Here is a 12,750-nt window from a genome sequence, read left to right as displayed (position 1 = left end):
ATCTAATCTTGTAGATCTCATCAATATTACTGCTGCTAAGCTATCTCATTAACATCATAGTGATAGGATTTACAATGCATAGGGAAATCACATCAGATGACAAAATGGTAGAAAATCGTACAATACTGGGAATCATGGCCCAGGCAAATTGACACACGTATTTTGGGGGGACACAATTCAATCCATGACATCTAGCTTCCAGACTATTTGCTCAGCATACAGATTGAATAAGTATGGTAAAAGGATACCACCCTGATGCACACCTTTTCTGACTTTAAACCATCCAGTATTCACCTTGTTCTGTTTGAACAACTGCCTCTTCATCTATGTACAGGCTCCTTATGAGCACAATTAAGTGTTTTGGATTACCATTCTTCACAATATTACCCATAATTTGTTATGATCCATACAATCGAATGTCTTTGCACTGTCAACAAAACACAGGTAAACATCTTTCCGGTATTCTCTGCTTTCAGCCAAGGTCCATCTGACATCAGCAATGATACCCCTTGTTCCACATTCTTTTCTGAATCTGGCTTGAATTTCTGGCAGTTCCCTGTCCAAGTACTGCTGCAACCATTTTTGAATTATCCTCAGCAAAATTGTACTTGCATATGATATTAACGATATTGTTCTATAATTTCTGCATTCTGTTTGATCACCTTTCCTTGGAATGGGAAAAATTATGGATCTCTTCCAGTCGATTGGCCAGGTAACTGTCTTCCAAATTTCTTGACACAGTTGAGTGAGCACTTCCAGCATGTATACTTTTGTTGAAATATCTCAATTGGTATTCCTTCATTTCCTGGAGCCTTGTTTTTCACCAATGTCTTCAGTACAGCCTGGACTTCTTCCTTTAATACCATCAGTTTTTGATCCTATGCCACCTCCTCTAATGTTGAATGTTGACCAGTTCCTTTTGGTACAGGTCTGAGCAGCACACCCAGATGAGGGATATGTTGCCTCCAAAATCCAAAGAGGCCCACCAGGAGTTTTTCCTCCTTTTTAATTGTAGAAGGGGAAAGATGTAACAAGTCATTCTTCACTTTACAAGGAATATCTTGACATGCCCCACACCACTGTATCCTAGAAATTTCACTGAGGTGGAAAGTGCCTGAGTTTTTGTTGAATTATTTTCCCACCCTCTAGCACACAAATGCCTTACCATTAAGTCTAGAGTCATTGATATTTCTTCCTTACTAAGTTCAATCAGCGTAATGTCATCAGTATAGTGGACCTGTGTGGCGTCTTGTGGAAGTGAAAAGCAATCAAGTGCCTTTGTGACTAAATTATGACATAGTGATAGAGAGTTGATGTACCGTGGCGGTAAGACTGTGAGCTGTGTTTATGGCCTTACCAGCTGAAGGTAAACTGCTTCTGATGATCCTACAAAATCAGAATTGAGAAAAAGACATTGGCCAGATCAATAGCTGCATACCAGATACCAGATGTGTTGATTTGCTCAAGCAATGAAATCACATCTGGAACAGCAGCTGCAAATGGAGTCACCACCTGGTTAAATTTTTGATAATCCACTGTCATTCTGCAAGATCCGTTTGTTTTTTGCACAGGCCAAGTAGGCTACCTGAATGGGGATGTCGTGGGAATCACCACCCCTGCATCCTTCAAGACCTTGATGGCGGCACTAATCTCTGCAATTCCTCTAAGGATACAGTATTGCTTTTGGTTTACTATTTTCCTATGTAGGGGCGGTTCTAATGGTTTCCACTTGGCTTTTCCTACCATAATAGCCCTTATTCCACATGTCAGGGGTCCATTCTGGGGTTTCTGCCAGTTACTGAGTATATCTATTCCAATTATGCATCCTGGAACTGGGGAGATCATGACAGGATGAATTCAGGGACCCACTGAACCCACTGTGAGATGGACCTGAGCTAAGATTCCATTAATAACCTGACCTCTATATGCCCTTACTTGACTTGTGGGCCAAAGTGATGTTATGGGTCTCCTGGAATTAGTCCAGTAATCCCCAACAAGTTTGATTATTCCCTTTTCCTCAATGAGCAGTGACTCTTGTGAAAGGCCATAGATCCCTTTGGGGAAGGTTGGGAGAAAGATTAACAGTCTAAATTTTTGGCAGTGTTGTGGGGTCCTTCCTCAAGGGGACCTGGCCTCCCCTCCATTCAAGGTATTGTGGGTTTGTATACTGGCTCAAGTCTGGGAATTTATTGAAGGACCATGACTCTCTATTCTTTCAATTCATGTTACACTTCTGTTCACTTGCCCTAGAATTCGTTCTTTTGTATAGATCAAGTAAATATTTTAGTAGATTTCTCACCTCTCGCACTCCTAGGGACACCATGACTAAGTAGCCAACACCATAAATCCATATGAGGCAGACTATTCTGATTATTGCTTTGACTCTGCTGTCCGTTATGGCAACCATGCACACCTTGTCTTTGTTAATTAAGGGCCACCACTTGTCCCCCACCACCACGGGGTCAAATAAGCCCCATTGTAGCTAGGTGTCTTAATTCTTTTAGGGCAGTTCCCACTGTCAAATTTGACTTTCATAAAATAGTAATCACAGCAGTCTTCAAGGATGCTGGTGATCCCTTCCCAAATTTGTTCCTCACTGTTGTAGTAAAAGGTATTTCTTCTGGGTACTCTGCGTGCGGGTCTGTGGGTCCAACCCAATAAATCCACTTGTCATGGATTGAATTGTGGCTCACCAAAATATGTGTCATCTTTGTTTAAGCCATGATTCCCAGTATTGTGTGGTTATCCTCCATTTTGTGATAGTAATTTTATGTTAAAGAGGACCAGGGTGGAATTTTGACACCCTTACTGAGGTCACATCCCTGATCCAATGTAAAGGGAATTTCCCTGGAGTGTGGCCTGCACCACCTTTTATCTTATAAAGTAAAAAGAAAGGGAAGCAATCAGGCATACCACCAAGAAAGTATTGCTGAGAGCAGAGCGTGTCCTTTGGACTCAGGTTTCCTGCGCTGAGAAGCTTCTAGTCTAGGGGAAGACTGATGAGAAGGACCTTCCTGCAGAGCCAATAAACAGAGAAAGCCTTTCCCTGGAGCTGATGCCGTGAATTTGGACTTCTAGCCTACTAGACTGTAAGAAAATAAATTTCTCTTCATTAAAGCCATCCATTTGTGGTATTTCTATAATAGCAGCATGACTAAGACACCACTCTAAAGTGCTAATATCTGTAAGCCTTTGGATACCTTCTTCTACAGCATATACCAAGGCAGGTCTGGCATTTCAACTTGATTTAGTGTAGGCCACTATTTAATCCATGCTTCAGTGAGCCAGCCAAAAACTATTAGGTTCTTTTTTAACCTCTCAAGATGAAACATTGAAAGAAGAATCTGTGCTTAGTGGGCACATACCAGTAAACTCAGACTGATCCAATGTTATGTTCCTTGCACCATTATTCCACACCCTTAGAGCCATTCCCACACATATTCCCCAGGTTTCTGTTTGTGTATATTAGAAAAATTAAGCAGTTCTTTTGGAGTGTAATGTACCTCCTCCTGGATCACACTTTTTACTTTATCTCTTGGGGCTCATTGGGACATAAGTCTAGTTATAAGTATAAAAGCAAAAACAGATGGTGGGAGTGTGTCCTGGGGACATTCAGCAATGTCTTGTAAGGCTTCTGCCTCAGGTGATGCCCCAGGGATCACCCCAGTCACAGCCTCAGGCAATATTTCAGATGAAGAGTCTTCAGCCCCAGCCAGTAAAAAAAAAAAAAAAATCTCATTAGGTGGGAGTAAAAAGGGTAATGGTTTTACTAGGAAGGATGGCTTAGTAGACAAAGAGTAATCTCTTCAGATGGGAGTAAGAATGCTGATTCTGTTGGCAGGAGTGATTCAACAGAATTTAGGGGTCCATATGTCCCCATTCCAGATTTCAGGATCCCGTTTCTTCCCAATCAATACCCTCATTTTAACTAATCACTAATTTTTGTAGCTTATTTAAATTGGAAAAATATTCACTATATATTATTTTAGTCTTTGATATAAGATTGGAATGATGTGCCCTTGAAATGTTTGTAAAACTATCCTGTAAAATGGCCTGATCATGGTGTTTTCTTTTTAGGAAGATATTGATCACTGCCTTTAATTTAATAATAATTATAATACTATTCAGGTTTTCTATTTATTCTTAAGTCAGTTTTTGATACGTTAAATTTTTCTAGAAATTCGTCCTTTTCCTCTAATATTTCAAATTTATTTGTGTTGAAATTGACTCGATGGGAACAGGTTTTATTTTGTAGTTGTTGATTATACTGTATTATCTTTTCAGTCTCTTGTATCTGTATGCCTTCCTGTTAACAATAATATTGCTTATTTATACCTTCTCTTTTTCCTGATCAATATCACAAAGATTTTCTTCAAATAAATAAATTTTTTATTTTGTTGATTCTCTCTAATGTACTCTTGTTTTTCTGTTTCTTTGATGTATGATCACATGTTTATTATTTCCTTCCTTCAAATTACTTGGATTTTCTTTGTTGATCCATGCCCACCATCTCAAGTTGGACAACTCATTCATTTTCATCCTTCCTTTTTTTTTAAATTAATGCTATCATTTAAGGTTATAATTTTGTTAATCACAGCTTTCACTGTACTCTCAAGTTTTTATAGGTTTTTTTTCTTATTCATCCATTTATATGTGTAAATGTCTCTAATGACATTTTGTTTAACATATCAATTATTTAGAAGTGAAAATTTCCTAATTTTCAAATATTTGGGAATTTAAAATTTTCCTTGCTATTATTTTCTAGCAGAACTGCCTTGTGGTCAGAGTACATGGTCTTTTTGATATCTGCTTTCTAATGTTTGTTGAGACTAATTTTATGTTCTCATACTTGATCAAATTTTGGGAAATCTCCATGAGTGCTTAAGAAAAATGAGTGTCCTGTAGTGAAATGCAAAATTATAAATGTGCCCATTAGATCAATTTTTTTTTGTCTGTGCTATTTAATTCTTCCCTATCTTTGCTGATTTATTTGTCTGCTTAACCAGTCAATAGTTGAGAGATGTACTGACTTCTTCCACTATGTGGTGTGTGTGTGTGTGTGTTAATGTGTTAGTTGCCATCAAGTCAATTCCAACCCATGGTGATCCCATGTATATGGAGTAGAATTATGTTCCGTACAGTTTTCAAGGCTGTGAACTTTCAGAAGAAAATCATCAGGCTTTTCTTCAGAGGTGCCTCTGAATGGGTTCAAACTGACAACTTTACTGTTAGTAGTCAAGCATTTAACCATCTGCACCACCCAGGGACTTCTAACATGACGGTAGATTTACTTATTGTTCCATCAATTTTTGCTTTACGTATTTTAAGTCTGTTTTTACTAAATTCAAAGGCATTTAGAAATATATTTTCTTAGTAAATAACATTTCTACTGTTCTGTAGTAAACGTTTCTACAGTTTTTTGAGGGGAGGCTTAAAATCTATTTTACTTGGAATTAATATAGATATTCCAGTTTTTTTTTTTTGGATTATTATTTGCTTGATATACCTTCTTTTTTGCTTCGGCTTTCTGAGCCTTGGTTTTATACTTTCTGTAAACAACATAAATTGGATTTATAAAAATCAAATTTGAAATTTTCTTTTAACAGTTAAATTTAAATGTGATAATTACTGATGTGTTTGGACTTGTTTTCAGATTCTTACCTTTGATTTCCATCGTTCCAGGTTTTTGTGTGGTTTTTCTTCTTCCTTTTTGTCCGTTGTAAGAAATGACTCATTTTCTTTTTTCCCATTTTTTTTGTTTTACTTATTTAAATTTTATACACTCTGTTTCTATTCTTTTTCTGTGGTTACCTTTGAAATTTTACTAAGAGTATTTAACTTGGCAAAGTCCAAAGAATTTTTTTAAAAAATTATTTCCTTGCCTAAACAATAAATGAATTTTAGAAAATTTCAGCTTCAGTATTTTGGTACTTTATTTTTTAAAACGATATATTAAATTCTACTTTTTGTATACAGTAAATGTTGAATATACCATGGATTGCCAAAAGAACAAACAAATCTGTCTTGGAAGAAGTACTGCCAGAATGTTCCTTGGAAACGAGAATGGCAAGACTTCATCTCAAGTACTTTGGATATGTTTTCAGGAGGGACCAGTCCCTGGCGAAGGACATTATGCTTGGTAAAGTAGAGGATCAATGAAAAAAAGGAAGACCCACAATGAGATGAATTGACACAGTGGCTGCAACAATGGGCTCAAACATAGCAAGGATTGTGAGGATGGCTCAGGACCAGGAAGTGTTTCGTTCTGTTGAACATAGGGTCACTGAGTCAGAATCAACTCATGGCACCTACAACAACAACAAATGTTGTTTGGATTATTTTACTTTAAATGCCTTCTTTAGATTTTCTTTAGAGCTGGTGTCTTGGTAGTAATTCATCCTAGTTTAATTTAACTGTAAATGTCTTTATTTTGCCCTTGGACGGCTTTGTTAAGAGTAGACTGTAAAGGGGTAAGTATGCTAGTTAGTAGGAGATTAGGTACAAGGTTCATGTAACAATTTAGTCAAAGAAGGATGGATTGCACAGGTTGGTGGCAGGGGAGTTGAGAAGTCTACCAGTTCTACATGTGTTTTCAGGGTCTAGCCAATGACATTTCCTGATTGGATGTGGGTTGTGAGAGCAAGAGAGGGGTCAAGTTTGGAAGGAGTCTATGACCTGAGAAACTAGAAAGATGGATTTGCTATTACCTATGATGGGAAACAGTGAGTGAAGCACATTTTGGAGAATAATCAAGATTTCAATTTGGAGTATATTTGTGTCATATTTATTGGACATCCAAGTGGAAATTTTTTTATTTAAGATCCTGGAGTTCAGGAGAGAAGTCTGTATTTGTAAGTCATCTACATATAGAAAATATTTAAAATAGGGAAACTGGATGAGATCATCAAAGAAGTGAGTATGCAGAGAGAAAAGAATTCAGAATGGAGTGATGGGAACTCTACTGTTAAGAGGCCCCCCAGAAACAACAAAACAGCAAAGGAGATAGCAAAAGTATATGCAGTGAACTAGGAGGAAAAACACAACAACGTAATATCCTTGAATGCAAGTGAAGGAAACGTATAAAGGGGAAAGGGTTAATTATCTGAGTGCTATTGGTAAGAAAATTATGTGGAGGGTTCAAAAGTGGCCATTGTTTAACAATACAGAGGTAACTAATCTTGTCAAGCTGGTCCTTGACATGAACAGCTTAGTTGGAACAATGGCAGTGAATTTCTGCTTGGATTAAGTTTAAATGATGGAGAGTAGTTGGAAACAACAAGTTTCCAGGGACTTGTACTCAAATTGGAGACAAAAATTGGAGATAATTCTTTAAAAGTGAGAGAAGCTGATCAGTAGCTGGCAGATAAGTGGAATAAACTTTTATTAAAAAAAATCATTTTTGCTGTTTTTTGTTGAAAATATGGAAACCCTGGTGGTATAGTGGTTAAGAGCTATAACTGCTAACCAAAAGGTCGACAGTTCGAATCCACCAGGCGCTCCTTGGAAACTCTATGAGGCAGTTCTACTCTGTCCTATAGGGTCGCTATGAGTAGGAATCAACTGGACAGCAATGAGTTTTGTTGAAAATATACACAGCAGAACATTGACCAATGCAGCAATTTCTACATATACAATTCAATGGCACTGATTACATTCTTCAAGTTGTGCAAACATTCTCATCCTCCTTTTCCAAATTGTTCCTTCTGTATTAACATAAACTCACTGGCCCCTAAGCTTCTTATCTAAACTTGCCAGTTGCTGCTGTCAATTTGATTCCATACAGGTAATTCTTTAAAACAGCAAAATGCTCAAGGCAGATATTCTTAACTAATAAAGCTAAACCAACCCTGGTGGTGTAGTGGTTAAGTGCTACAGTTGTTAACCAAAAGTTTGGCAGTTCAAATCCACCAGGTGCTCCTTGGAAACTCTACAGGGCAGTTCTACCCTGTCCTGTAGGGTTGCTATGAGTCGGAATGGACTTGACAGCAGTGGGCTTGGATTTTTATTATTTAGTTTAAAGAAGACTTCAGGGGCTATTTTTGGTTTAAGTTTGAAGGTTAAAAGATTGTCTCACAGTAACAGTTTTAGGGGTTCATCCAGCCTTAATGGCTCTAGAAAGTCTGGATTTCATGAGAATTTAAAATTCTGTTCCACATTTTCTCCCTTTTGATCACGATTCTTCTACAAAATCTTTGATCAAAACATTAAATAATGGTAGGTAGGCAAAGAAGATAGTTGTTCATGGAGGTAATTAGTCACACATTCCCTTTCCTCCTCCTATTCCTGACACTCCTTCTTCTACTGTTGTTTCAGGAGAATAGAGATCAATTGTTGTACGTTGGAGAGACTTAGAATCTTGTTCTTCACTGTCTAAAACAGTAGTCACTAGACACAAGTGACTAATGAGCACTTGAAATGTAAATAGTCAAAACAGAGACGTGCTATAAGTGTAAAATGCTCACTGGATTTCAAAGATTTTATTTAAAAAGTATAATATGTTAACAATTTTTATATTGATTGCATGCTGGAATAATAATATTTTGTACATATTGGATTAAATAAACTGTATTTAAAAAATTTATTTGTTTTTAAAATGTAGCTATTAGAAAATTTTAAATTATATTGTAGCTCTCATTATATTTCAACTTAGCAAAAAGGGCAGCTTTGCCTAAGTAGATGGTAATGGGTGTTCTCCTATGCAATCTATTTACAAGTCAGCTGCTTCTGATCTTTTCCACACACACACACACACACGCACACACACACAAAATCAAACTTGTCATCCAGTGAATTCCGACTCATAGCAACCCTATAGGACAGAGTAGAACTTCTCCACAGCGTTGCCAAGGAGTGAGTGGCTGGTGGATTCACACTGCCTATCTTTAAGTTAGCAGCCGAGCTCTTAAACACTGTGCTATCAAGGCTCCAGTCTTTTCAGAAGCAAATTCAAATATATTTTAAAATGAAATCTTATGCACTCTGGTATAGAGTGCTAAGCAACCTCCCTATGTCAGGGGCATGAAGTGTGAAGGACGCTAGAAATTTAGGCATTTAATGACATTCAATGATAGGTAATCCTATCTAAAAATCTTCTTTTCTGGGACTCCATAATATTAATTGATGGGTAACTAAAGACAATAAAATGAAAACTTTTCAGAACAGGGAAAACGTTTAAATCAAAGCCAATATCTCGAAAACATCAGCAATGGCAAGGATTTGTTTTCGGACACTTGAAAAGTTTGTTTTGAAGTTATGAGTAGGATTTCGTGGAAGTGAGTCTGTAGTGACAGCATTTCCTCAAAGGTCTCACTGAATGAGTAGAATTTGATAAAAGTGTTAATTTCTAGAAAATTTTATAAATATTGAGTCCATTTAAATACATGCTTGCATATAGATGGAATACCTTAGCTAATAGGTTTTCTGAATATTTCGTATCATTGATATTTTGAAGTTAATTTGATTTCATGATACTTCAAGCACGAAAGAAACGCAATTTTCACTAAAAATTGCTTAATCTAGTTATTATCTATTTGCGTTCTCACTAGATATTTGAAGAATCTTTGCTAAAGATATGGCTTTATCTCACACCCAGTAATTATACAATTACTAAGGATAGAGGAGCCCAGCTGTGTTTTGGTTTCATTGAACATCTTGAATGATTATTCAAACATTTTGGGTAAAATAAAATGTAAAGTGCATTTTGCCAAGGACTCTTTTTCATTCAATTTTAAGCCTATGTACAATTTCAGAAGAAATTTAATCCATATTCTTTTGATTCATTTACAATGAACTGAACATAGTTGCCAAGAACTGTGTGATGTCGAAGAACTTGGATAAGCCAGTTAATGATTTTTTTTTGTGTCCATTAGGTTTCTTTTCCCCCATTCTTTGACAGAAAGTCACCTTTGAGACACAAATGCAGTATTAAACCATTTGTCTTAAATTTCAAAACCTGAAGTGTTTTAGCATTTCTAAGTATGTCTAATACAAAGTCTTTCTGAATTACTGTAAAAAAGTTTTGAAAGGCAGGGTTATCATTACTGTTATCAAGAAGCTTAAATTAAAAACTTCTGATTTTGCATTATACTCCCTTTCATTGGTAACATTAAATATTGATTAAATATTGACATACGACTACTTTGTACACTGCTTTTAATTTTGCTAAAGAAGGCAACAGCTATAATAAAGGTGTATAATAGAGAAAGAATAAAAAAATGATGAATGAATGAAGATATTAAACCCAGCTGTAAAATAAAATATTTTGATTTCAGATTCTAATAAATAGGACTTGTATAAAGGCAAAATAATGTAACAATCCTTAGTTGACAGTTCCTATTTTAAAATTGCTAAAATTGTCTAACACAAAATATAGTTATATAGCCCATAAAACACAATAAGACGAAAAGGCCTCACCAGCCCAAGGGCAAGGATTAGAAGGCAGGAAGGGACAAGAAAGCTGGTAATAGGGATTCCAAGGTCAAGAAGGTGAGAGTGTTGACATGCCACGATGTTGGTAACCAATGTCACAAAACAACATGTGTACTAATTGTTATTAATGAGAAGCTAGTTTGTTACATAAACTTTCATCTAATGCACAATAATAAAAAAAGACTATATATATACAAATTACGTAAAATGAAAAATACATATTCAGTGGCTTAATCATTAGCTTGAACAAGATACTAACTAATATCCAAACAAATGTTACATATATACACACATACATATTATGTTTAATATATACCAGTTGCCCCGAGTCAATTTTGACTCAGGGTCACCCTGAGTGTGTGTCAGAGTAGAACTGTGCTCCATAGGGTTTTTAACGGCTGATTTTTTGGAAGTAAATCACCAGGTATTTCTTCCAAGGTGCCTCTGGGTAGAATCAAACGTCCTACCTTTCCACTAGCATGTTAATCTTTTGCACCACACTGGGTCTCTGTATAATATATAAACATAAACATATCATATATTATATACATATGTTATATAATATATACAAAATATGCACATGTTATATACACATAGTATATAATATACACGTGTTAGTATTCTATATCATACAATATTATGTATTTATGATATATAAATATACATACGTATATATTCATTCACTATCTCATTTGATCGTCACAGTGATTCCATAAGATATTAACCTGGTTTTTTAGAGGAAGACACAGAAATCCAGATTAAAAAATTTTCCCAAGATCCCTTGACTCATAAAGATTTCTAATTTTTAATTCAATGATTAAAAAACAAATCTTAGACCTTTATCTGTGTCTGGAGTCACCCGTATCTTAAACTCTGTGTAGTATATGAGGTAACTATGACAAATTGTTAAAGATGTTTGTATAAATATTCACCAAGTATGTTTTTGATATTATGCTAGATACTAGAGATGTAACAGTGAATAAGAGATACATCTCCTCTTCCCTCTCTGAGCTTGCAGTCTGATGAGGGAAATATAACTAATTAATTAGTTAAAACTTTGGTTAATTTTACAAAGGTGAAGTACAAGCATTTCAAGGTAATCTAGCCTAATGATGTTTCAGAAATAAGGAAGTCACATTTAAATCTTTATCTGGATCTGAATTAGCCAACAAGAATGCCATATCAAAGGTTCACCTGGTGAAATGTGCTTCTGTGGGAAAGGCTTGGTATTTCTTGAGGGAAAAAACAAACAAACAAAAAACTTGTTTAGTAGAGGAATAGAGGAGAAATATCTGCCTGTCCTAATTCATATTTGTTTAATATTTCTATGTACTATGGCATTGATTAATAGATATTTTGGGGTTGGTAACTTTTTTGTAAAGTACATGAGTGTTATCTCTTTCCAGTTTTAGAAGATGACTGAAGCTTTTATAAAATTTATAAGTCAACCAGAAAAAAACAATTACAATCATCAGCTTTCTTATATCCCATTGCCTGAAGGTTGTTGCTGTTGTCGTTAGGTGTTGTCGAGTCAGTTCCGACTCTTAGGGACCCTATGCACAACAGAACAAAACACTGCCCAGTCCTGAGCCATCTTTACAATCGTTGTTATGCTTGAGCTCATTGTTGCAGCCACTGTGTCAATCCACCTCATTGAGGGTCTTCCTCTTTTCTGCTGACCTTGTACTCTGCCAAGCATGATGTCCTTCTCCAGGGACTGATCCGTCCCGACAATATGTCCAAAGTATGGAAGACGCAGTCTCACCATCCTTGCTTCCAAGCAGCATTCTGGTTGTACTTCTTCCAAGACAGATTTGTTCGTTCTTTTGGCATTCCATGGTATATTCAATATTCTTTGGCAACACCACAATTCAAAGACATCAGTTCTTCTTTGGTCTTCCTTATTCACTGTCCAGCTTTCACATGCACATGATGCGATTGAAAATACCATGGCTTGAGTCAGGCGGACCTTAGTCTTCAAGGTGTCATCTTTGCTCTTCAGCACTTTAAAGAGGTCCTTTGCAGCAGATTTACCCAAGGCAATGCGTCTTTTGATTTTTTGACTGTTGCTTCCGTGGCTGTTGATCGTGGATCCAAGGAAAATGAAAGCCTTCACAACTTCAATCTTTTCTCCTTTTATCACGATGTTGCTCCTTGGTCCAGTCGTGAGGATTTTTGTTTTCTTGATGTTGAGGTGCAATCCATACTGAAGGCTGTGGTCTTTGATCTTCATTAGTAAGTGCTTCAAGTCCTCTTCACTTTCAGTAAGCAAGGTTGTGTCATCTGCATAACGCAGGTTGTTAATGAGTCTTCCTCCAATCC

Source organism: Loxodonta africana, chromosome 21, assembly GCF_030014295.1.
Source record: "Loxodonta africana isolate mLoxAfr1 chromosome 21, mLoxAfr1.hap2, whole genome shotgun sequence".
Taxonomy (NCBI): Eukaryota; Metazoa; Chordata; class Mammalia; order Proboscidea; family Elephantidae; genus Loxodonta; species Loxodonta africana.
This window is presented reverse-complemented; position numbering follows the sequence as displayed.